Source organism: Phyllostomus discolor, chromosome 9 (genome assembly GCF_004126475.2).
Source record: "Phyllostomus discolor isolate MPI-MPIP mPhyDis1 chromosome 9, mPhyDis1.pri.v3, whole genome shotgun sequence".
Lineage (NCBI taxonomy): Eukaryota > Metazoa > Chordata > Mammalia > Chiroptera > Phyllostomidae > Phyllostomus > Phyllostomus discolor.
This window is the reverse complement of record NC_040911.2, coordinates 41,414,811-41,441,374: the sequence shown is the minus strand read 5'-3', so window position 1 is coordinate 41,441,374 and position 26,564 is coordinate 41,414,811. Positions and strand designations below refer to the sequence as shown.

At 35.0% G+C, this 26,564-nt stretch overlaps 1 long non-coding RNA gene across 1 annotated transcript; it reads right to left on the bottom strand.

Annotated features, from left to right (window-relative positions):
• On the bottom strand, positions 1-24,834 carry LOC118496891. The gene is made up of 3 exons (XR_004899453.1): positions 24,693-24,834; positions 12,567-12,571; positions 1-17 (listed from the first exon to the last, which is right to left on the bottom strand). It is a non-coding gene; the product is annotated as an uncharacterized LOC118496891 (long non-coding RNA).
• Between the last annotated feature and the right edge of the window lie 1,730 nt (positions 24,835-26,564).

The window sequence follows — 26,564 nt, the reverse complement described above, 5'->3', positions numbered from 1 at the left end:
AATATAATGAAAATGGTCTGCATGACATCCATGACATCAATGTAACCTGGCATCCAAGAAGAGTGAACTGGAATGCACATGTGTGAACAATGACTTCACTGTACTAGTCAGTGGGGGTTGTAGGGGGCATTGAGTGAGCATGTGTACTGTGTGTTCGTCACATTCAAAATGACTGAGCAAGTAGAGCAACAAATCAGCATCAAATTTTACATTAAGCTTAAACATTTCTTTGTGGAAACGATTCGAATGATTCAGAAGGCCACAGCAGCTATGGTCAACTGGTTATTGGCAGCTTTATCATGATGGATGTACCTTCTCATGCATCATGTCTATTGCAGAGTTTTTTGGCAAAACATCCAATCACCCAGGTGACTCAGCATTCCTACAGCCCAGATTTGGCATCCTGTGACTTCTGGCTTTTCCCAAAACTAAAATCACCTTTGAAAGGGAAGAGATTTCAGACTGCCATTTAGATTCAGGAAAATAGGAAAGGGCAGCTAAGGGTGATTGGGAGAATTATGTGAGATCCCAATGTGCCTACTTTGAAAAGGACTGAGGAGTCATTGACCTATGTACGTTTCCTGTATTTCCTTCAATAAATGTCTCTATTTTTCATATTATATGCCTGGATACCTTCTGAACAGACCTCACTATGATATAATCCTCCCACTAGCTATTTTAGCAACCAACGATAATTTATGTTTCAAAAGCACAATTACCAACAAGAAGAAATGTGCTACATAGCACTGATTTAGTTTATAGAGAATATTTGAATTTCCCAAATAGACATACAGAGGCTGGAGTTAGTTCTTGCCATCAGTTTAAAACTTTACTTATTATTTTAAAGAGTTTCATTTTAATTTTAAATGAACTAATTAGAAAAGCAGATATAAAATGACACAGGGTAGATTTATGGCCTGTGTGATTTTTCTTAAAGACTTCTATGAGTTCTTGAAACAGAGTTTGACATGTTCAGTCTCAGGCTAGTTAATAGTTATGAGGGATTTTAATTTAAGTACACATAAAATTAGTTTATTCATTATACAAACATTATGGAATTTTTGATATGTTCAACACTGTGTTAGGAACTGTAAGCTTCACTATGAAATTTAAGATTTCTATCCTTGTGTAGTTTATACTTGAGCTCATTTGTATTTTCTTTTTTTAGTTTGTTTATTCATTTTTATTCAGAGGACCAGACCTTTAATTTACCCAATGCTGGTTTAAAACATAACCAAAGATTCTGAGCTCATATGTACGTTTAGCTCACCTCCCATTGTGCTTTCTAGATTTCACACTACTGATGATTACCATGAATCAGTCCATACCATGTCATTACCAGAGTCAGTCTGAAGACCTTGTGCTTCAGGTCATGTAAAAGCAATATGTTGACAGAGGAAAACAAGAAGGGAGAAAACAGGCAAAAAAGGGCAAAGAGTCTAGTCAAGGAGCATGTATAAAGGACCCATGTACATGGACAACAGGGTGGGGATTGACTGTGGGAGTGGGGGTTGGGCAGGGCAGGGGAGGGCATTGGGGAGAAAATTGGGAAACCTGTAATTGAACAACAAAAATAAAAAATAAAAATAAAAAACATAAAGAATAAAAGCAATATATTGAGTGGCTCTAAGTACAGTGAACTAACCAGTGAGGTAATAATTACTTTTTTTTTAAGAAAATCACCATTAGAAACTAACTCATGTTATGCAAAACAAAAATAAAGATTCTGAATGAAGTCCCTGTTCTCAGAGTGCAATCCATGGTGCTGCAAAGTTACACCTGATGTATAAAAAGACAAACTGACTTTTTTCTATCCTTTTAAAGCATAGCATTCTTTTTTAACATGTCTAATAAGATATAATTCATGTACCATAAAATTTGCCTACCTAAAATGTGCATTCAACTGTTTTTACTGTATCCACAGAGTTGTGTAAACATTACTTCAGTATAATTAGCAGTCACTTTCCATCCTCCCTCTTTCCAGCCCTTGGCAACCACTAACCTACTTTCTTTATTGCCTATTCTGATACCTCATATTAATGGACTTGTTTAATATGTGGTCTCTTGTAGTGGATTTGCTTCAATGAACATAATCTTTTCAAGAACCATCCATGTTCTACCAGGCATCAGCAGTTCATTCCTTTTTTACTATTGAGTACTATTCTATTGTGAGGATGTGCCAGTTTTGTTTTTCTATTCATCAGTTGACAGAAATTGGGGTTGTTTCTAGTTTGGGGTACTATGAGTTATAATGTAGTTATGAACAGTAATGTATAAGTATTGTGTAGACATGTTTTCATTTCTCTTGGGAACGGAAAACACATGAGTGTAATTGTATAATTACTGGGTAATATGTTAATTCAAGGCAAAACTTTTTGATGTACTGCTGAACTGTTTTCAAATTGGATGCATCAATTTACATTCTCACCAAGAAAATATAACGGTTCAAAGTTCTCCACATGCTCAATAGTTACTCAACAGTTGTCATTGTCTGTCCTTTTTATTGCAGCCATCCTAATGGTGTGAAGTGGTATCTCATTGTGGTTTTAATTTGCATAAGTTTAAATTTATTTTTTATTTCAATTTTCCTGAATAAGACTCTTTGTCAACATAGTAGTATGAATACATTGAATTTCAGCTCCCAACCCACTGAAGTCAGCACTGAACTTTAAAGATAATAAATATCCTGAAAACTTAGATATTTACAAGTTGTGCTTTAGCTTGCTGTAAATACAAGTATTTCAATATGCTACTAAAAAGACTTCCCTACAGCAACTGGTTTGATTTTAACAATTAGGCCATGCCTAGAAAACAATACTAATTTTTCCTTTGGCCATGCTGCTCATTTTTTCAAATTTCAAATTATTTCATTACTTAGTGATATTAATGTATTATTTACAAATTTGTAGATTTATGTTCTTTGCTGAATAAGTGTGTGTGGTTTTCTTCATAATAACTTCTTTATGGTATTTTCATCTGAACATTGCTTCAGATGGTTTTATAATGTTCAAACATCACAAAGGTTCCATTTCACAGCTTTACTTCGGAGACTGCTGAATGTGTTTATTGCCTTATATCCTAAATACCTGTGTCCTAAAAGAAGTTGCTGTGCAAGGCACAGCCTACTGAGTCATTTTAAAAATGCAGAGTGTAGGGAGCAGGTGTTCAGTTGTGAGTAAAGGAGTAAAACAAAGTTGCAAACTGGGTGAGTTAGTAACATAGGATACATAAACTATATTTTCAGAATCATAGTTAAATTTGTTTATTTAATTTTCAAATTCTTTACTAGAATGCCCCATCCCTTAGAGATGAACTATATCTACCATAACACATATTGTACCACTCCATATTGTCACCTCAATCAAATTTTCTGGTGCATAAAAGCCATGGCAGGTTACTCATTATCTCTTTCTCTTTAAAATAACTCAGAGTCCATAAATATTTTCTCATGAGAAGATACAGTGTACTCACTTCACAAATTGTGACCTTTGAATCCTGAAGGAGCTCATCACAGGGATTTGTACAGGTAATATATTTGATATCCCCTTAAGCACTGAAAGAAAGAATAAATAAAAATCTACAAAAATACTACTATATATTATACTATCATATATTATTTTAGCATCATATTTGACATTTCTTGAAAAGGTATAAAGTTCATTTATGCAAGTCCATGCAATATGAAAGTTATTACCATAATAACTAATATTTATTGATAATTTCCGTACTTTAAGCATTTTGTAAATATGACATATGTATATATGTGTGTAAATAACCCTATGAAGTAAATACTAGTAAGACCTCTACATTTTACAGACAAAGAAATGCAATCGAAGGGTTAATAGTTTGCACAATGTCAAACTTGGAAGGGGCAGGCAGTCAAAATACAAACCCAGGCAGTTGGGTTCTAGAGCCCATTCTCTTAAATACCTGCAGTAATGCCAAAATATCGATCCCACATTTTCTACTCAAAAGGCGCAATTAAGCATAAACACTTACCCCTCTTTCTTATGAGATCCCAATGAAAATACAATGAAGATGAATAAAATGGAAAAAAATAGTCTCTAATAATACTGAAAAAAGTTCTAGAATAACAAAGATGTTTTAATGAATTTTTGGAAAAAAGTAATATTTGGAAGTACATTGACAGTCTGCTAAAGAAAGAAGACAGTCCAAAAAACACTGAAGAGAAATCTGAAGTAAGAATGGCAGGTATTTTTCTCAGCACCAAGCTCAGTTTGGGGATTCGGAGAATAGGGAGCACAATAAATTCAGTCAGTGGTTGCAAGGCAGTCTGCAGGAAGAGCAGCCAAGTAGCCCAGAGCCTCCACACTTAGAGAAGGACAGCAGGGTCAGGGCTCCCTGGGTAAACCTGGCCTGATGATGGTTAAAATAACCTGGGTACATTTGCCTGGGAAAACCTAGGTTCCTGGGTTGGCAACCAATATCCTAGGATTAAGATATCTTTGTTCTGGCACTGAATAAAGTGCAGTCTGTCTAAGATTGAAGTCTGTCCTCCCTAAAGCAAAGATGACAAGGAGACATTTCCCATGTACAGAGAAGCCAGGGGGAAACAGACCTACAAGTCTCCTGAGGAAATCCAAAGCAGTTACTCTGATTATCCACAGAGTTCTTCATAATTCTGGTTGCTTAAGCAGGACTACCAGACAGCTGATAAGGGTAGCACAAAGAGAAAAACCATACTGAATAAACTAAAGAAATGGATCTGGAAGGAAAGAGATTATAGATGGAACATGGAAGAAGACTTTAGGAAATAGAATTAAACAACAAAGAGAAGGAGAATATGAGAGACAAGAGATGGAGGATCAATTCAGAAAATTTAGTTTTCAGTTTTCATCTAGTTAGGACCACTGCACAAAGTATCCTGAGAAAGTGGAGAAGAGGCAATAATGAAAAAAAGAGCTGTCCTGGCTGGTGTGGCTCAGTGGATCAAGTGCTGGCCTGCGAACCAAAGGGTCGCAGGTTTGATTCCCAGTCAGGGCACTTGCCTGGGTTTCCAGGACCAGGTCCCCAGTAGGGAATGCAAAAGAGGCAACCACACACTGGCATTTCTCTTCCTCTCTATCTCCCTGCCTCCCCCTGTCTCTATAAATAAATAAATAAATAAATAAATAAATAAATAAATAAATAAAATCTTTTTAAAAAGAGCACTTACAATTCTCAAGGAAGATAAAGATAAATGTTTATTATCTAAAAGAATTACAAAAGATACACAACTAAATATCTCCTAGTGAAACAGCAGGACCTCAAAAATCAATAGATTATTCCAAATAGCTTTCCAAGAGGAAACACAAAACACAACAGGTTGCTTATAACTGACTGAAAAACAAATGGGGATTAGATCTTATTAGTGACCCCAGAGTCTGCAAGAAAATGGAATAGGCCTCAATGTTTTGAAGGAAAATAACTTTGTATTTAAAATATATATCTGGATGTATAATTAGATATCATTCAAGTATACAGGCAAATAGAAATATTTTTGCAGTATGTGAAAACTAAAAGCTTTAATACATATATACTTCTTTTAAAAAATAAAGCTATATTCCAGAAAAAAATTAAAAAAGATTCGGAATAAGAATAAACAAGTTCTCATAAATGAGATTAATATTTTTATTTTTCTTATTTTTCAATTTTCTTTAATTTTAATTAAATATATTGGGATGATAGTGGTTAATAAGATTATGTTGGATAAGTCATTTGTGTACTGCATTGTGTGCCCACCATCCAAAGTCAAAACCCCTTCTCTCACCATATATTTGACCCCTTTTAGCATTTACTAAGGCCAAAATCACTTCTCTCTGGTAATCACAATGCTGTTGTTGGTTTCTATGAGTTTTTGCTCATTTTTTTGCATATTCACTTGTCACTTCCATTTTTATACACCACATGTGAGTGAATCATATGGTTCTTAACTTTTTCTGTCTGATTTATTTCACTTAGAATAATTTCAAGACTCATCAATGTTATTTCAAATGGCAGTATTTCATCTTTTCTTAATGGCTAGGTAGAATTCCATTGTATACGTATCTATACCACATCTTCTTTATCCAATTTTCTAGGGAAGAATGCTCGGTTCTTTCTGTAAGTGATATATATTTAATTTTTACAATCTTTTAAAAATTACAGTTTTCATCCAATATTTGTTAATAGTTTCAGGTATACAGCATTGTAGTGATATTAGCAGAGGTAGCTAAATATTAATAAAGGAAGGAAGCAAAGGGAGTCAGACATTATTAAACATAATAAACTAGTGGGCAGAAGCCTGCTGGCTTCGCCAGGAAATCACAGCTTCCAATACTCCTCAGGGACCCACCCCACAGTTCTCCGGGGGAAGGAATAGAACAATAAAGGGGGAGGTGAGCACATGCGCAGTAGGATACAAGATGGTGACCACAGAGGCTTATGAGTCTAGCCTGGCAAGGAAATAGATTGGTTAGGAGATGGACCCATCAGAAACCTAGGAAAGCTTGGAAAATACATTAGTTACTCTGAAAAAGAGTGCCAGGACCACGGATAACATAAACAGCCTAACACAAAGCTCCCTTCTCTCTTTCTCCTGGTAACATGTGCTCACCCAGTTTGTTCCCATGATCTCTCCATAGCAGCCACGTGGGACTAGTGGCCTGGCAAAACAGCCTCCAAATGCAAGCCCAGCTGGGGCGCAGCCAGGAAAACAAGCTAAGCTAACTGGATGGTGATAAAAGCTGAACGGGACTAACCTTTGCTATGGACTAGTCTTCAGTGTGACACAAAATGTCTGGACACCAGCCCTATTTCTGGGCCTTATGAAGGCAAGATTGGACTTTTTTCATGACAGGACAGATAAGATGGGACACTGAAAACCCAGGGGAACTTCTTTGAATTTGCATCAGGTGACACAAATAAATGTCATCACCAGACCTCATCTTGCCCGTAAGATCTACTGGAATGCTTACACTTGAGACACCAAAAATACCTCTTTCCACCAGCAAAACTTAGATAATCATATACTTTATAAGTATTCCCCCTGATATTTCTAGTATACATCTGGCACCATACATAGTTATTACAATATTATTGTCTATATTTTCTATGCTGTAATTTATATCCCCATGATTACTCTGTAACTGCCAATCTATACTTGTTAATCCCTTCACCCAGCCCCCCAACTCTCCCCGCAGCTAGCAGGCTCAGGCAAGGAAAAGAAAAGATAAACAAATGGAACTACATCAAACCAAAAAGTTGTTTTCACAGCAAAGAAAACCATTAACAAAATGAAAAGTCAGTTTTCTGTACTGACCATGCATCATTCTTCATGGTCCCGCTTAAGGAATCAAATAGGTATTGGGAAGGTTTGCTTGGCAGGGGTAGGAAAAGGAGGGCAAAGGAGACTCCTGCAGCATGCTAGAAACTCAGAAGCTTTCACCGTAATAGAGGTCAGAATCCCAAACCCTTTTAAATATTACAGTGCACATTGAATGTATAAAAACAATACAATGGCATTTTAACTTAATATGCATTGTTAGCCATAACATAAACTCAAAATAAAAATTTAACTTATAAAATATAAGTTAAACCAATGAATACAGAATGACCTTTCATAAATATATTCCAAGTAAATATCAAAATTTTCTCAGTTTAACAAAGTGAGCTGTGTTTTTTTTTTTTGCTTGTTTTTAATTAAGAAACCAAAACTTCAGTAATTAGCTCATTGGTATTGATACAATGGATGCCAAGGGACAATAGATACACCTAAGAAGAGTAGAAAAAATGAGTCTCTATTTACAGTCCAGAGGAATCAGAAGTAAACACTTATGGGCCACTCAAAAGGTATACAGAATCAGGAGAAATGAGGCACATAACTTTTAAGTTTAACAAATGGTGATTTTTTTTCTAAACATGACTCATGTAATGCTGATGACTCAGTGTCTTACAGCTCACTAACTTCAAATCACAACTGTGCATCTATTACTGAATTTATGACTCTTGAGCTATATATACTCAAATAATGTAAATGTTTCTGGCAAAGAATATGCTTTATTTTCAGAAGGTCATGAGAAGTGCTGATGCAGTAAGAGACCACCAGTGGCCTCTGATACCAAACTCCCTCATGCATCCCAACTTGCTTTCAAGTGAACAAGCTATCCTTATGCTTCTAACATGAATCCGTATTATTATCATACAGAAATTCTGAAAATCAGTCTTAGGTGACTATATCAATTTGCTTTGCACATAAAAGCCAGGTATTTCATGGAACGCAACCCCCAATGAAAGCCTAATTGGAACAACTGACCTCAAGAATCTTATTCATGTTGGGTCCTCATCAATTTAATACACCTATCTACTTTTATCAAGTATTACCTCTGTCCATGTAGGCTTTAGTTATGCTGTTAGCAAAACATCATTAAGTAAGGAAAGTGTAAAATTATTAGAAAACTTATTCATTGTCAACAGAAATAAAATTTGGAAGAATGAACTTATGTGTCCTGCTACAGTATCTTGTAAAGAAGTCCAAATTTACAATGGTCTTGTAATTTACTGAAGGAAATTTGATTAATCACAAAGAGCCTAGTGTATTTTTAAAATATGGTCCTTGGCAATTTCTTCATTCTATGAATAATATTAAAAGACATAGCATAAAAATTTTGTTTTACACACACAGTGAGAAAATTATTTTCTTTCAAAGACTGAACACTAAATGATTTTCTTTAAAGTCATAAAGTCAAACTGTGCATATATAAAGCATAAGAATTCAAATTTTTACAAATTTAATAAAGCAGGTTATATAAAATTAATTAGCAGGCTTTGAATACTAACCAAATTGTAAGGGTCTTATGCTGTATGTCTTCAGGGTTATTTTACAAGGAAGCTGAGGCAGCTCACAGCACCTAATATGAGATAGCAGCACCTCATTGTCCAGACGTTTCTTACCTGGATGGGGCACTTTTTAAGACAAAGCTGAGAACATGAAAATTAGCAAATGTGTCCAGAAATAGTTTAATATACAACTCAAATTCGTTGATTTGCTGATAGGACACCTTTTCAGACATATTGAAAGCAGTGTGCTTTATTTTATTCACACATTTTATAGTCTCGCTCATGATAAAAGCAAACTGGTGGCATGAAAGAGTCCAACTGAAAGCTGAGATGAACAAGAAAACTGAATATTATGAAAGCCATTTCAAGAACTCAGAATATAGAATGAAAAATACAGAAATGTCTGGAAAAAACATAAAGGCAAATAAAACTTGATGTTTTCTCAGGGCAATGTATATATGAAAGGTTTTCCAGAAATATCAATTGTTGAGAAAATTAACATTGCAGACAGATGAGGAACTACAAACTAAGTATGGTTACCTAAGCACACCAAAAATGTCCTCTATGTACGTATATATGTATGCATGATCTTTCTACCTAATTTTTAGTTCTTGTAAGAAAGGAATATGTCTGCTTATTTTGAATTTCTTCACAGGTCCAAAATGGAACATGAAAAACAATGCTTAAAAGGCTTTTTGATGACTTCTTGATTCAGTTCCAACAGGTAAACAGCTCAGAAGTTATCACTCTTGTCTTTGCAAGAGAAAATAAAAGCTAGGAAAAATGCAAATCAGTGATTTCTTGAAAGTGTCAGATTACTGAGGTAGAGCAGGCTGTTATCTGGAAAACTGGAGGCACAGGTGGATCCAGTAAGCTGAGGCCTGCTTACCCGAAGCAGAATATGTTAGCATCAAAACTGGTGAGAACAAATAAATGGTAATTTTTACCAACTGTGGGAAGCTGAATATATGTAAATGAGCCTAAGAATATGAAACACCTGCAGGCAGGCTACATTCCTAGGGAAATCCCAGGATCATGAGGCATTTTAGGAAGCCCACCAGGTTCTCAGGATAAGTTTCACAATGATCCCTGGTAGCTCTAGCAAAAGGGAGAGAGTGACCATTGTGCCGTGAGCCCTCCCTACCACAAAATCCAACTCTTGGGGTGACAGACTTTTCCAGAGCCTTATCTCAGCTGGGAAAAAAACATTACTCCCATAACATCTCCCTCTAGCTTTTCTTTCTCATTGAAAGGAAAAAAATAGTCAATTAGTCTACAGGCTTCAGAGTGTCGAAAATTATATTCTGAACACTGCAATTAGAGAACGGATTGGGGGCATGGAAGAGTGCTATACTTAATTAGAAAAGTGTTGATAAATATCACATCTCAGAGACTCAGGATCATTCAAAGACTGAGACTTAATCAGAAAATTATAGAATTTTCTCCCTTCCCCATACCTTTCCACCACACCAATAGGACTCCAAAATAATAACAATAAATTATAGTGAAAGTTGCAAGACACAGACTCTATGGAGGAAAAGTATTAGGGAAGCCCAAAGTCAAGAGTGGAAGCAAACACAAGTGCACAAGAGGAATCTGAAGCCTCTGGCACCTACACAGACATAGCAAACATCAAACATAGCCCCACTGCTGGACAGAATATAAACTATAAGGCCTATTAAATTCACTTAGTTCATATTGTCCAATGCAACATGTACAGCTTTAAATGACAATAACAAAAAAATTACACATTATGCCAAAGGCAAGAAGAAACAGTCAGAAGAGATAAGATTACTACAGATTGAAAAGTGAAATGAATGACAGTAATATCACAAGGGGTGTGAGGCAGGAATTAGAAATACTCTGATATAAGTTACCTGTGCTCATGCTGTTGGAAGGAACACTCACACCAGTTATAAATGTGTATTGTAAATGCTAGGACAGCCACTTTTTTTACAAGACATATAACAGATTTGATTTAAAAAATGAAATGGAATTATAAAATACTCAATTAAAACAAGAGAAGGCAGAAAGGAGCGGGGAAAATTAAAAGAACAAATTCAGTAAATTTAAAACAATTATGAGCAGCATAAATATTACTACAACTATATCAATATGACCTTAAATGTGAAGGAATCAAGTATATTTATTAATAGACAAAAGCTGTCAGAGTTCATTAAAAAAATGTTTTGTTGTCTACAAAAAACCCAAATTGAATATAAAGAATCAAGTAAAGTAAAAATAAAATATATATCATTCAATCAATAACCAAAAGAAACCTGCAGTAGCTATGTTAATTTCAGAAAATGGGGATTTTAAAACAAGGAAAATTATCAGCTATAAAAAGGGCATTACATAATGATAATAAATCTGTTTTCCAAGAAGGTACAACAGTCTTAAAAGTGTATGTACCTAACAACATACCATCAACATATTTGAAACAAACATTGATAAAATTGAAAGAAGAAATAGAGAAATCCATCATTATATCTGGAGACGTAAACACTCATCTTTAAATAATTAATAAGCCAATCAGACAGAAAATCAATAAAAGTATAGTTTAATTGGTGTAGCATCAATCTATAGAATCTAGTTAATATTTATAGACTATATCAGCCAACAGTAGCAAAAATACACATTCTTCTCAGTTTCACATGGAGCATTCACTAAAACAGTCTATATTCTGAATCATAAAACATGGCTTTACAAAGTTAAAAATATAAATTATGCAAAGTATGTTATCAATGGAAATAAACAGAAACCATTAACAAAAAATACTGGAAAAAAATTTTTTAAGATTTTTTTTTACCTAGTTACCTGGATTACTTGTGCTTTCCTTGCTATTTTTTAAAGATTTTATTTATTTATTTTTAGAGAGGGAAAGCAGGGAGAAAGAGAGAGAGAGGGAAACATGAATGTGCGGTTGCTGGGGGCCGTGGCCTGCAATCCAGGAATATTCCCTGACTGGGAATCGAACCTGCGATGCTTTGGTTCGCAGCCCGCGAGAAAATTTTCAAATAAAGTTTAAATGATACTATTCTATATTTCTAAATAATACATGAGCCATAAAAGTATTGATGGAATTAAGACATATTTTGTATTACATAAACATAAAAATTCTACTTGCATAATTTGAGGCATAGAGTGAAACATTGCTCAGAGAAACTTATAGCATTAAATGCATGCATAGAAAAAAGTTCTAAAAATCAGTAACCTAAGCATACACGTTAGGAAATTAGAAAAATAAGAAAGTAAATGACAAAAACAAGCAAATAAAAATAATGAAAATTTGAAGAGAAATGAATGAATTTGAAGCAGAAAAATAATAGTGAAAATCAATGAAATCAAAGGTTTCCTCCTCTCTGGGGAGAAAGGGAGAGAATGAGAGAGGGGGACAGACAGAGGAGAGGAAAGGGGAAGGGAGGAGCAAAAGTGAGGAGAGGGGTATGGAAGGGAGGAGAGGAAAGACATGACTTTTCTTTATCAGAAATGAAAGGTTTATTATTACTGGTCTCACAGATATTAAAAGGAAACTAGAAGTAACTCTGTGTTAACAATTTGATGATATATTTGAAATGGACTAATTACATAAAACACAAACTACCAAAACTAAAACAAAGAAATATAAATTATCTGTATGACACTATATCTATTAAAGGAATGGAACAAAGGTTTCATTGGTAAATTACAGTGAACATTCAAGGAAGAAATGATGCCAATTCTCTACAGTCCTTTCCAAAAACTAGAACTTAGTCTATAAATTTATTATTACCCTAATATCCAAAGCAGATATATTAGTAGAAAACTGCAGACTGATATTTCTCATAAACATGTCTATAAAAATTGGCAATAAAATAGTAGTAAATGGAATCCAACCATATCAAAAGAATTATATACCATGACAAAGTGGTATATATTCTAAGAATGCATGACTGGTTCAACATTTGAAAAATCAATCAAAACAATGCACCACATTAACAGGTTAAAGAAGATAAATCATATGATTATATGAACTGGTGTTGAAAATTATTTGGAAAAATCCAACATTTGTGATAAAAATTCTAAGCCATTTAGAAACTTCTGCAATTGAATAATGAATAAAAAAATGAATCTAGACACAAACTTTAAATCCTTCATAAAAATCAGCTCAAACTGGATCACAGACCTAAATGTAAAATACAAAACTACAAAATTTGTAGAAGGTAATATAAGATAAAATTCAGATGCCCTTGGAGTTGGTGATGATATTTTAGATATGACACCAAAGACACAATCTATGAAAAAAGAATTGGTAAACTGGACTTCATAAGAATTAAAATTTTCTGCCTCTTAAAATACATTGTCCACAGATTAAAAATATAAGCTACAGACAGGAGAAAATATTTGCATAAGACACATCTAATAAAGGACTTTTATCCAAAATGTATAGAGAACCCTAAAAATTCAGCAGTAGGAAAACAAACAACAGAATTTTAAAAATGGACCTGAACAGACACCGCATATACATATGCATATGTATAAGATATGCATATGAAAAGATGCTCCACATCATATGTCATCAGGGAAATACAAATTAAAACAACGAGATATAGCACTACACACCTATTTAGAATGGTCAAATTCCAGAACACTAACAACAGCAAACACTGGTGAGGATGTGGAAAAACAGGAGCTCTCATTCATTGCTGGTAGCATATAAAATTATATAAACATGTTGGAAGACAGTTTGGAGGTTTGTTACAAAACTAAACATACTATTGTTGTACCATACAGCAATTGTGTTCCTCAGAGTTATGCCTTCAAAAACCTGCACAACCAAGATGTTCTCTAGTAAGTGATTGGATAAATGAATGTGGTATACCCAGTCAGTGGAATATTATTCAGCACTAAAAATAAATGAGCTATCAATCATGAAAAGACATGGAGGAATCTTAAATAAAGTTTTCTAAGGGAAATAGGCCAATCTAAAAAGGCTACATAGTATATGATTCTAACTATAAGACATTTTGGGGAAAGTAAAACTGTAGAGACAGTAAGAAGATCAGTGGTTGTCAGGGGTCCGTTGGATGGGGACTGAATGAATACATGAAGTGTAAGTGATTTTTAGGATGGTAAAACTATGGTTGATAAATGACAGTATACTTGATGAAAACTCACAGAATTTTACAGCAGAGAGCACTGTCACCTTACCACATATGTATTTTTTAAGAAAATCATCTAGCAGGTCTGAGGATCCCAGGAGAGGAGACATAATGTGACAAAACAGTTTAACAATATTACAAATGTATGAAACACCTTCACTGAAGGTGGTGGGCAAAAAGGGGGCTGACCTAAGTAACTTTGGAAATGAATGAAGTGTCTAAGATTAAAGGAAAAAGAAACTGTAGATAAGCACTGTATTCTAAATAATAAAGTTTTCCAAAGGTATATGGATTAACAAGAGACCACTGTCATGCACACTGGAATTGAACAATATAGTGAATGGGTTATGGAGGTGGGAGCCTGGTTTCTAACTGGAGGAGGAAGTTCCATTTAAGCAAGGAAAGAGGAATAGAATGATCCATGTGGTAATAAATTAGATTTGGAAAATCCATGTGAAGTCGTGTGTAACTTCCTATAGAGACAGATGGTTATATATAGAAATTTTATATGTACACACATGAGTTAGAATGTATATTCATTTATTTATCAGTCAACGGAGAGGTTCTAGAAGAAATAACACTCCAGTAGAAGTGAAAGACATTTGGGTCTCCTTGGAGAAACAGGTGAATCCAAGACTGGGGCAGAGGATACAAAAAGGAGCCTAAACTCACTTTTGGTGTTAGAAAGTAAGGAAGTACTAAAAAACAAATAACAACAAACAGAATAAAAACAAAATGATCAGTATATCAAAGGGACACTGGCGCCAACTCAAAGGACTCCCAAGACCAAAGTTGAAATAATCTGAGCAACAAAATAAATAAAATAAAGTAAGATTGTTATTAAAAGTATAAAATAGCCCTGGCTGACGTAGCTCAGTGGATTGAGCGTGGGCTGCGAACCAGGCATCACAGGTTTGATTCCCAGTCAGGGCACATGCCTAGGTTGCAGGCCACGGTCCCCAGCAACCACACATTGATGTCTCTCTCTCTCTCTTTCTCTCTCTCTCTCCTTCCCTTCCCTCTATAAAAATAAATTTTTAAAAAGTATAAACACCCATGAGTTCAGAGTTGTATAAACAAAGTATTGAACAAATAATTAATGGAAAGAAGAAACAAATCTTAAGTATGCATTGTACATAGTGACTTCCTTCTAAAGAGCAGAGTATGGATGGGGAGAGGAAACTATAACTTTATGCTGGAGAACCCTGACCAACACTATCACAGCCAAGTGATTGATGCTAATATGAACAAAGTGTCCAGTTGCTAATATGAATCCTTGATGTGATGGAATGAAAAAGACACTTTACTTGTGGTCTTCCTTCTCAAAACTCATAACTTCTGTCTAATCATAAGAAGAAATAGACAAATCAGGGGGAATTCTACAAAATATCTCACCAATACTGCTCAAAATTATCAAGGTCAACAAAAAATAAGAAGTCTCAGAAGTTGTCACAGCCAATAAAAGCCAATCTATAGCATCTTGATGGTAAGATATAATGTGGTACTATGGATGATTCTGGAATGGAAAAAAGCATTAAGTAAAAAAAAAATAAGGAGTCTGAAAATTTAAAAATTTTAATTATTAAAAATGTAAAAATATAGATTACTCCTTTGCTATATTGTATTGTAACAGTTTTCTTTTTCTCTGGAAGCAACTGTCCACTCTCATGCTTCTCATCACACTGGTAAGGCTCCTAAGGCAGAGATCAGACAACACATTTCCTGGGATAGCAACCACCAAATTTATTGGTTGTATTTGCATCAGCTGCCCAATAAATCTTGAGACACTAACTTCGATTACTCTGCCATTCTTTTTATTTTTACTCTAGACTGCCACCTTCAAATCTTAAACTCTTACTAGAATGTGTACTTGGAAATGGTGTTCTTATCTGTGCCTATGGACTCTTCTGAAGAGCAGAATTAAACCTTCAGCCTACGTACTCTCCTCAGTGTTTCAAATGTCTGGGCACAGGCCTCAGGCCTGACAGTCTAACCTGAATGCTTCCTGTTACCCTACCAAAGGTGAAAGTTCAGAAGAAGGTAAGACCAGCTTGCCATGTGACCTTCACAATATTCTCAGACTCCTTGCGTTTCACCTTCCCCATGTGTAGATAAGGATAACATTCACCACACACCACAGCTTCATGATCAGAGTAAGAGTTACAGGCTCAAAATACTCCCTGGAAATATTAAATTAGCAACAAATGTTATTTATCATTACTAGGAATGTTGTTACTGTTGGTCACACAACAACTCAGAAACCCAACCTGGTCTGGTTTTCTAGATTAGCCAGAAAGCACAAGACTCATGACCTCAGCTCCAGGCATGAAGTTCCTGAGTCCTGGAGCAGCCAGGGCTTCCCCAGCACCTTCTGCTTTCTCAGCCTCGAGTCTGACCCTGAGTACCACATCAACCCATCCCTCTCTTTCTGCTATGCAACAGATACTGGGTTTGTAGTTACAACTTAGTTATTTGTTAGCAAAACATTTTTGTGATAAATCAGGCCTTCATATCTATATGCTTATTCATATAACAAGTGATTCAGAAATAAGGTCAAAATTGGAATTGAAAAATCCCTTTGAGTTTAACATTCTAATATTTGTGTCTTATCCATGATTAAATGTCACTTTTTATGGTGGTGGTGTGTGTTGAGATGAAAACATAAGGCACAGCTGATATCAGTAATTAGAGATTTGTCAGGGTTTTATGATAACCCGGTCATTGCCCATGGCGAAGTCCACATGTGTTTCATATTGAGCAGACTAAAATGTGGGCTAATTGTTAATCTGTACCTTTGTTTGTGGCATTACATAGTTATGTAACATGCTAAAGCAAACCCTTTGCACTCTATGCAAAATAATAATAATGTGATTATTTGTCAAATTTTGAAACCCATAGTAATATTTTTATCCTGAATATAACTTCTGAATTTCTAAATTTCCAGTCTAACAATTTATGGATCCTGTCTTGTAACACACTTTTAATGAGTTCTTCTTTAACCACAATTTGTTTCTATGTACAAATACAAGCACATTCTCCTCTCCACAAATATGTGGTATAAAGCAATCACAACAAACCAGAAAGCATTTGAAGTCACACCACTCATTTTAACTGTAAATTATAATTCTTAAAATTTTCCAAATGTTTATGATGTTTTCAGTTCATTTGGTAAGAGGAAAAATATCTGTCTGTGCCAACACAATTTGGTTATTTCATCTTCTTTCATAGGAATCTCTAAGGATTTCCTAATTAGAGGAATTTACAGGAAATGTCAAACAGTCTCAGTAACTGGTCTGTTGTAATTAAAGTCTCAGCAATTAAGCAAATTAACCTCTATATTTTTATGACAACTGCATGGCAGTTTCCAGAAAGTTTCTAAGGCAAGTAATTGAAGGAATTATCAAAAAGTAGAGAATAGAGGGAAAAAATAGTTCTCAGTTACTACTATAACATTTTAAATAAGTAATTAATTGAAGCAGTGATCTTTCTCTAAAGTAGAAAAAATGAGATCCATTGTTAAAATATACGACTGATACATTTTAATTAATGTACAATAAGGTGAATAAAATATCTATAATTTTAATTGTTATTGGTCTAGCAAAATTTAAAATTCAATTAATGCTATGGTATAATAACAAAATACATGTAAGTAAGATTATTTAAAAAGTAAAAATAGAGAATTGAAAGGTAAAGAATTATTGAATTAGCGTTAAATTAATTTATGTAAATTTTCATATACTCAGACCAGTCCAGAACTTAACACAGAAAGAATCCATGAATTTGTTTCAGCCTATTATTTCATTTGATTCACTAGAAGTCATAATAAGTCAAAATCATGTTTAGTTATAAAGTAAAAAAATCAATAGTTTAAGTAGCCAAATAAAAGTGTAAACATAATTTTCTTGTGCCTTTAGCTAAATTCAGCAACTGAAGAAAACATCTAGAAGATATTATCTCATGAAGTAGCCAGCAAAGAGCTGCTTTTTACATCTGGATTGTCCTGGCTATGTGCCTACTACAACAAGATGGCCTTAATGTTTTTATATTTAGGATAAACTTAACACTTTACTAGATGTAACTTTGAAAAATATTCATTATATTTACTTAATTCTTGCAATGTTGTTATGTTATCCCTGCTCTTAATTTTTTTGAATTTCTATAAAAGGCAGGAAAAACATTAAACTGAATATTATACATGTCCACTCCCTTTTACATACATCTGTGCATAAATCTGAAGTTCATGCTGCTAGTGTGAATTCAAGGCAAGGAGTTGACAAAGTAACAAGGCTCTCTCAAGTACTCTATAAGAAGCTGCAGGTATGATGCATCTTACAAATTTCTTGGTCAAAGCACCCATCTTTGAAGGAAAATCTATTTCCCTCTTGTCAATTTTATGTAAAACTTCATTATCTATATTTATGCTCATTATCTATACTTTTAGGTAAGTCCAGACAACTATCTTTATTGCCATTTTAAAATTAACTTTAGAATCATAGATTTTCAAAGACATAAAAATTTTAAATTTTGAAATATTACCCATAAATCTTGGATAGGTAATATTTTCATGTTCAAAAGTTATGCACCATGGTAAAATGAAAGGATATAAGCAATGAGCATCTTCTAATAAATTATAACAATTTATTATGATAAATCCAATTTGTCTCTTATAAAACAATGTCTTGGGAGAAGGCAAACTTTTTGTTAGTATTTGGGTAATTGGGCTAAAATGAGATAATGTTAGAAGAGAGCAAACGTCAATAAATTGTTTTGAGGTTTCCTGAAAGGGAAGCATGTGCTTTGCAAATAGAAATATTGGGTTGGCCAAAAAGTTTTTAGTTTTTTCTCTATGATGGCTCTACTATAACAGGAGTATCTGAAAGGGGGGATTTGTAATGGGATCCAGAACTTGGGGTGTCTGGGAAAATAGGATATCTCCCATAGGCCTGGCTGGGGGATGGGAGACATGGAACAGGGCCATTGAGAGTTATTTTAAATATCAATAACAGCAGACCAGTCTTCCAACCTGAGTGAAGCTGGAAAGGTATGTATGACTTTAACCCATGATGTAACTGGGAGGCAGGTCCCCGGGTTCCCATGCCTGCATGAGAGCTTGGAGATGTTTTGTTCCACCCTATGGGGCCATGCCTGCCCAGAATAACTATGGCAGCCAAGAAAGGCAAAGAAACTGTGGAAATGCTGGCAGGTGTGGCCGATTGAAGGAGGAGTCGGAAATGGGGTTACAGAGGAGGATCCAGTCTGGGATTTAAACCAAAGGTGGGCTGCCATGTGGGACAGAAAATTAAGACGGGGACAATGAGAGACCGCATAGGAAGAAAAGGGATGAAAGGACTTTTGCTGGTGAGCCATGAGAAGGTACCACGTGGTTTTGGATTAAGGACTGGAGATCAAGGAGACACCGCTGATGGAGCTGGAAACTATGGGAGACCTGCCAATCAAGCTTGGATTACTGGGAAGAACTGGGAATTTAGAGGAGCTACAGACTTTTATTTTCTTTCCTGAGATGTGGTACCCCTGACTGGCCTAGTTTAGCAAGGGGAGTCAGGACTCTGTATGTTTCTGGGTGTTTTAAGGGGACTTTGGGGTTTAACAGCAACATTCCACCATTACTCTAAACCTGTATAACTTTTGAATAAATAGTTCCTTTTCTTTTCACCAAACTCTGGCATTGAGAGCCATAATTCCTAACACCTGGTGGCAGGCAAGACGAACAGAGAACAGAAAGACACCAGGGGAGATGGCTTGTTTCAGTAACAGTATCTGGGCCCCACAACGGGTCCTTTTCTGTAACACTACTCTGTGTCCTTAGTTGTCTTTAACTTCATTTGAAACAATTTTGTTAGACTGTATTGTGACAGCTGTCATATTAGTGTGCATTTTAAAAAGTATTAAAATTAGTGAATTTTTGTGCAGTCATTTTAATATTGAAAATGGAACAAAACGTGCAATATTACCAATGCATTATGCTTTATTATTTCAATAAAGGTAAAAACACAACAGAAACACACACAAAAAAAGATTTGTGCTGTATAGAAAAGGTGCTGTGACTGATCGACATATGAAAAGTGGTTTGCAAAGTTCCTTGGTACTATTGACATTTTGGCCAAATAATTCTTTGCCATGGGGCTCTTAATACATTGGAACATACTCAGCAGCTCTCCTGGCCTCTACCCAATAGAAGCCAATAGTGGAAGATTTCAGACATACTCAAAATGTCCAAATCAATAAAGCAATTAGTGAAAATGAAAAGTGTGTCTTTTATTTTACAGAAAAAAACTAAACGGACTTTTTGGTCAATCCAATACATTTACTTCTTTTCCAATATTTATGCTCCCTTTTGCCCCCTTTTAGTACACTAGCTACCATATTTCTTTCATTGTCATGGGCAACATTAGTGGCCACATAGAATTTTGTTTATCTTGTTTCTTACTTTATTGGCAACCAAAACTAGTAATTTGTAATTCATTATGTCATATGCTGGGGTTTGTGTGCGTGACATTTGTTTCTGTGCCTAAATTACCCGACCACCCCACCACTGCGCAGCAGTGGAAAGTCAGAGCGTCAGAAAGGCGAAACAGATTCCCTAGGGTTCTGAAAATCAATAAGGTAGCTGCTACCTGAATTACTCATTTGTCAATTGTGAGTTTTTACTTCATTCTACCAGTTTCCTTTCATGACTTCAAAGCTTTCCTTCATTTGCCAAATATAAATTCAGGGACTTTAAATGATAATGTATGCTAAAATTTGAATTGGCTTTAAACTGACACCATTGAGACTTACATATTCTTATCATCACATTCAAATGTTTTTATCTCATATGGCAACTTGTCATTATTTCTCTGGTGATTTAAATACAAATAAGTGAAAACTTTTTATTGTAATTTATTTTGACATTGATGCTGACAATTTGGGTTTCAGTGACAGCATTAATATTGATAGCAGCTTTATACAGTCAATGGATATCTTTGTAATAAACTGTGAATTTCAAATGTATTTGAAATAAAGTCATAAGAGAATTTTTTATTTGGGTTCTTTAAGAGATTAAAATAGATAATGGCTAAGTATTAACAATAATCCCAAAAAGAATTTAAAAAAATAGGTAAGAGAATTACAGAGGAGCATTGTGGAGGGTTATTTTAATTCAAACATAATCTAAAAGAAAAATGAATAAAATGAGGAAAAGTGGATGAGAAGAAAAAAAGATAAGAAAAGTTGAAGAAACAAGGCAAAAGAATCTGGAAACTAAACTGTTCTGTTTCCTTTGTCTGTTAATTTTAAGATCTGAAGGACGTAAAGAACAGCTAATCTCTGTAGGTTTGTGTGATAATGATAGCTCATTTTGGTTTTTTTTTCATTAAACACTAAATATACCTCTTTACCCCCACCCTCTTTCTAAGTCTGACAAAGTATTTCCACGTTGCACTGCAGGAGAGGAGCTAAAAAAAATTAGACTTGAGAAAACCTAATATGTTCATAAAAAATTAAAATAGAAATTTTACAATATTTTTATTTCCTAGGAGAGGCAAATGACACTGTTTCTACTGGGAATATAACTGAAATCAATACTTACAGAAGGGTATCTAAAAAACACATAGCATTCAGACTCAGAGAAACACAAAGCTCTGTACTTCATTCCATAAAACTTGTACAAAGCTGAAAGAAATACAGAGGGTGCAAAGAAATCATTATTCAGGAAATGGATGTGACTCAGATATGGGGATGCCTCATTTATTGAGCAGACTTTGCTTAGACATTGTGATAAGCAGAACAATAACACCCTTCACCCCCAGAGATGTCCATATCCCTAATCCCCAGGACCTGTGAATGTGTTAACTTAATGTGGCAAAAGGACTTGGCAGATATGATTAAGTTAAGGATCTTGATTTGGGAGATTATCCTGGATTGATGTAACCACCAGGATCCTTATAAGTAAAAGAAGTAGAGGGGGATTTGAGGGCACTACACTGGTTTTGAAGAAGGGAAAGGAGTGAGGAGTAAAGGAATGGTGAAGCCTGTAGAAGCTGGAAAAGGCAAAGAAATGGATTCTTCCTAGAACCTTCAGAAGAAAAAGCCCTGCTGATACTGATTTTCAGCCCAGTGAGACTCATTTCTTATTTTGACCTTTAGAACTGAAAGAAAAAAGTTCATGTTGGTTTAAGTCACTAAAATTGGGGTGACTTTTTGCTCTAACAATAGGGAATTAATATAAGGACCTGTGATGAAATAGGCCCTGAGGATACAAAGATGAACCAGCTGCTGTCTGTAGATGAAGAAGATCAGTGTGCAGTGGTGGAGATGGAGATTTAAACAGTGACAATGGCATGAAAAACATGCAGTTTTGTAAGTGTAGTAGACATGCTCTGGAGGCTTGGGGAAATTCCAAAGAAAATATCTAATTCTGGCTGGAAGAGATGAGGTAGGTTTCTGTACAAGAAACAATGCTCAAGACAAATTTTGAAAGATGGGTAGGGTCCTGCCAGGCAGCAAAAGAGGGAAATTTACTCCAGGCTGAGAAAACAAATGCATTCCGAATAAAAATAGCCTGGAATATTCATATTCAAGTGAATATGGATTTGTTTAGCATATCTCAATATTCTAGAAAAAGAAGCAAACTTTTTTTAACTGTTAGAGATAGCTTAAGAAAAATGTTAATGTTTAATTAAACAGAAGGTTTATGGAACATTCTAGTTCTCATGGTGTTATGGCAGGAATGTTTATTTCACATACATGAATTCATCTTAGCATGTTTGGCATTTTGTGCCCTGACTATAAGATCTCCAAGCTAGGAACACAAATAAATTAAGAGAAGTCAAGAGGAAAATGAAGTATTTAGATACATACTGGAATACCAAGGAAAACTAGCAATTGAGTTATTTGTTCCCATTATTCAATCATCAATTCTCTGTTAAGTCTAAAAATTTCTTGATGGCAAAGACTGTGTTTTAGACTTATTTTGGTACTTCTCCAGTCATGTAATGCAGAGCTTGCTCACAGGATGCACAATAAATACTTTAAAAATGAAATCTTTAACACATACAATTGTCATATAGTAACTGTGATCTGTGGCGATTTTCTCTGACATGTCTGTCGTAACAGGCTAATGTTTTAAATGGGCTCTTTTAAAGTCTTGAACTTGACACAAACATATGTTGCAATTCTTTTCCCTAATTTCACTAATTTAAATGAGTGTACAATGAAATTGTGAAATAGGCACAATATTCAGCAATTTCATTTTTATCCATCAGCATGTTAAGTACAGGGTAGGCTAGCATCACTGCTCCCTTCTCAAACTGTGAATTATGTTTCCCAGGATCTCCTTCCCTGCATGGTTCTGTTTACCAATGCAAAGAACTCATGGGGAGGTTTGTAAAGTGAAAGTAAAGAAGAACCCATTCTTTCTTTGGGAGGCGGCTTCAGGTAGATGGCCTGGGAAGTCAAGAGATCCATAGCAGCTTCCCACCCACTTTGCCACTTAAGACTGAAACCATTGTTGACCTCTCAAAGAGTCTCAACAATTGCAGCAGCTTCCTGATGAGTAGAGAGAACCGCCTAGTTTGGTGATTTCAACTAAGACCTTCAGTATTGACTTGGCTAATTTCAGGAGCAGCTTTTATAAACTCTATTTCCCTAGTATTTCTACAAACCATTAAACCCCTAATTCTTATATTAAATTTCTCATACCTGGGATATTTTTTATGGCTTTTGTTTTCCTCATTGAACCCTAACTAATAAAGTGTTACTATATATTTTATCTAATATTCCCAGCATCCCTATGGGGTAGGTGCTTTTAAAATGAGATTCCACAAAATTTACCAATATTTACATACTGTAGAAGTGAAATAAGTTTTACATCATCTTGGCTCTTAAACCCTACACCACACAGTCGCATACTCACTGAGCTCTAAAAAGAAATTATGAAACTTTCTCCATGAGAAAAATGCACAAGAGCAGGTAAAAACAAACCTAACTACTCAACCAGAATTATTTCATTTTCAGTAATCAACTATAGTCACTCATATCCAGACTGTATGAAAATAGTCTTGTTTTACTAACATCTGGTTTGCATGTCCTTAAATTCCTGTTATGAACAGTCCACACACACGCACACATACACTTCCTTATAAAGAGAAATGTGGCAATCAGAAAACAACTATACATTCCTGCCCCCACTTCTGTATCCATAACCCCTTTCCTTCATCTTAGCATGAATATCTATCCAGAGTTAATTCTTCCCCTTGTCTGTTAGGTCTCATCCTGCTCACTTCAGGACAGTGTTCCAGAATTTTCTACTCTGTTTCCCACTTCATCTTTTTCCCTCTCTACTGGCTTATTCCCACCAACTTTCAAACATTCCCTTGACTTCGTCTGTCTCTCCAGTTAATTGAAATGATCATAGGTTTTTTTCTTTTTAAATCATAAAATTGGGACTAACACATGAGGTTTGTCCAGAAAAAGTCCAGCCATTGTTAATATAATAAGAATGGTTTGCATGACATCTACATAACCTGGCAGCCAAGAAGAGTGGACTGGAATGTGTTTGCATGAACAGTGACAACTTCAAAGTACTAGTCAGTGGGGGCAGTAGATGCTGTTGAGTGAGCATGTGTACTGTGTGGCCATCACATTCAAAATGACTGAGCAAGTAGAGCAACGAATCTGTGTTAAGCTTGAACATTCCTCCTCGAAAACTATTCAAATGATTCCAAATGCCGCTACTATGGGCCACAGGTAATTGGCAGCTTCCTCATGATGATGTGCCCGCTCATGCATCACAACTCATTCAGAGTTTTTTGGCAAAACATCAAATCACCCAGGTGACTCAGTGCTCCCTACAGCCCAGATTTAGTGCCCTGTGACTTCTGGCACTAAAATCATCTTTGAAAGGGAAAAGATTTCAGACATTTGATGAGATTTTGGAAAATACCTCAATGGTGGACAGTTGATAGAGACTGGGAAAACTGTGTGAGGTCCCAAGGTACCTACTTTAAAGGGGACTGAGGCATCATTGTCCTAAATGGCTTTTATATCTTGTATCCTCTTCAATATATGTCTCTATTTTTCATATTACATGGTTGGATACTTTCTGGACGGGCTTCATATGAATATTTCCAGTTCTTACAGCCTTCAATGTCTAGATAAAAATAAGTTGGTCATTATCCTTTTCTATAATAGCTAGATTTATTTCAATGTTTTGAAATAAAACAAATAACATTTATTTGAATGTTATTTCAAAACAATGAAAAGAAATTTTCATTGTTTTTCTTAAGTGGGATTGGATTTGTGAATTAAGTACTGTTATTTTTCTATACCTGAAGAACATTTGTGTGTGTTTGTAAGGACCTCGTATTTGAAAATTTGGTAGCAGTCACTTTTAAAACCTTTTGGATTTAGTGTATTCTTTTTAGAATTTCTCTATTTTATCATTTTAACCTCACCCAAGGATATATTCACTGATTTTAGAGAGAGAGCAAGGGGGAGAGAGAGAGAGAGAGAAAGAGAGAAAAAAATCAGTGTGAGAAAGAAACATCTATCGGTTGTCTCCCTAGGCACCTGGACTGGGGAGGGAACCCACAGCTTTTCTGTGTATGGGACGACACACCTACCACCTGAACCACCCGTCCAGGGCTAGAATTATTTTAAACAGCTGATTCCGGCTCTTTAATTGTCATAGGGCTATGAAGGCTTTCTACTTATTCTTAAATCTGTTTTGGTAAATTCTACTTTTATAGAAATTTGATCATTATGTTAACATTTTCATTACTGACTCAATGCTCTTTTAAGTGTCCCCTTAATTTTTAATCTCTGATGCACTTTCAATTTCTCTTTTTTTGTACCTCATGTTGTATATTTGTAACATCATATCTTGTTCAGGTTTGCCAGAAGTTTATCAATTTTACAAGTTTATTTAAAGAACCAACATGTAGTTTTTCTGGTTTACTGCATTTTTATTTTCTAGTTAATTTAATTCTGCTATCTTTATTTTCTTTCTATTTGCTTTGTGTTTGCTTTTTTTCTTTGTTTAACTCCTTAAATTGGACAGAACTCATTTTTAGCTCCTTTTCTTATCTAATATAGAAATTAAGGATACAAATATGTCTTTTTTTAAGTATTTATTTATTTTTAGAGAGGGAAGGGAGGGAGAAAGAGAGAGAGAGAAACATTAATGTGTGGTTGCTGGGGGCCATGGCCTGCAACCCAGGCATGTGCCCCGACTGGGAATAGAACCTGTGATGCCTTGGTTCGCAGCCTGTGCTCAATCCACTGAGCTATGCCAGCCAGGGCACAAATATTTCTTGATATACTACTTCCACTACATTCCAGAATTTCAGAAATGTAGCATGTTACTGTCATTCTCAGATGTTTTTTAATTCACATTTTAATTCTTGTTTAACTGATAGGTTACTTAGAATTTGTGTATTGAAAGTCCAATTTTTAAAGTTATGTTTTTGTTACTAATTCTAACTTAATTTCATGGATTCAAAATAATGTGGTATACATGACTCTATGATAAAGCTGAGATTTATTTTATCACTAAAATATAGCCAGTGTGCCTTAGTCAGTTGGAGTGTCCTCCCCTACACAGAAAGG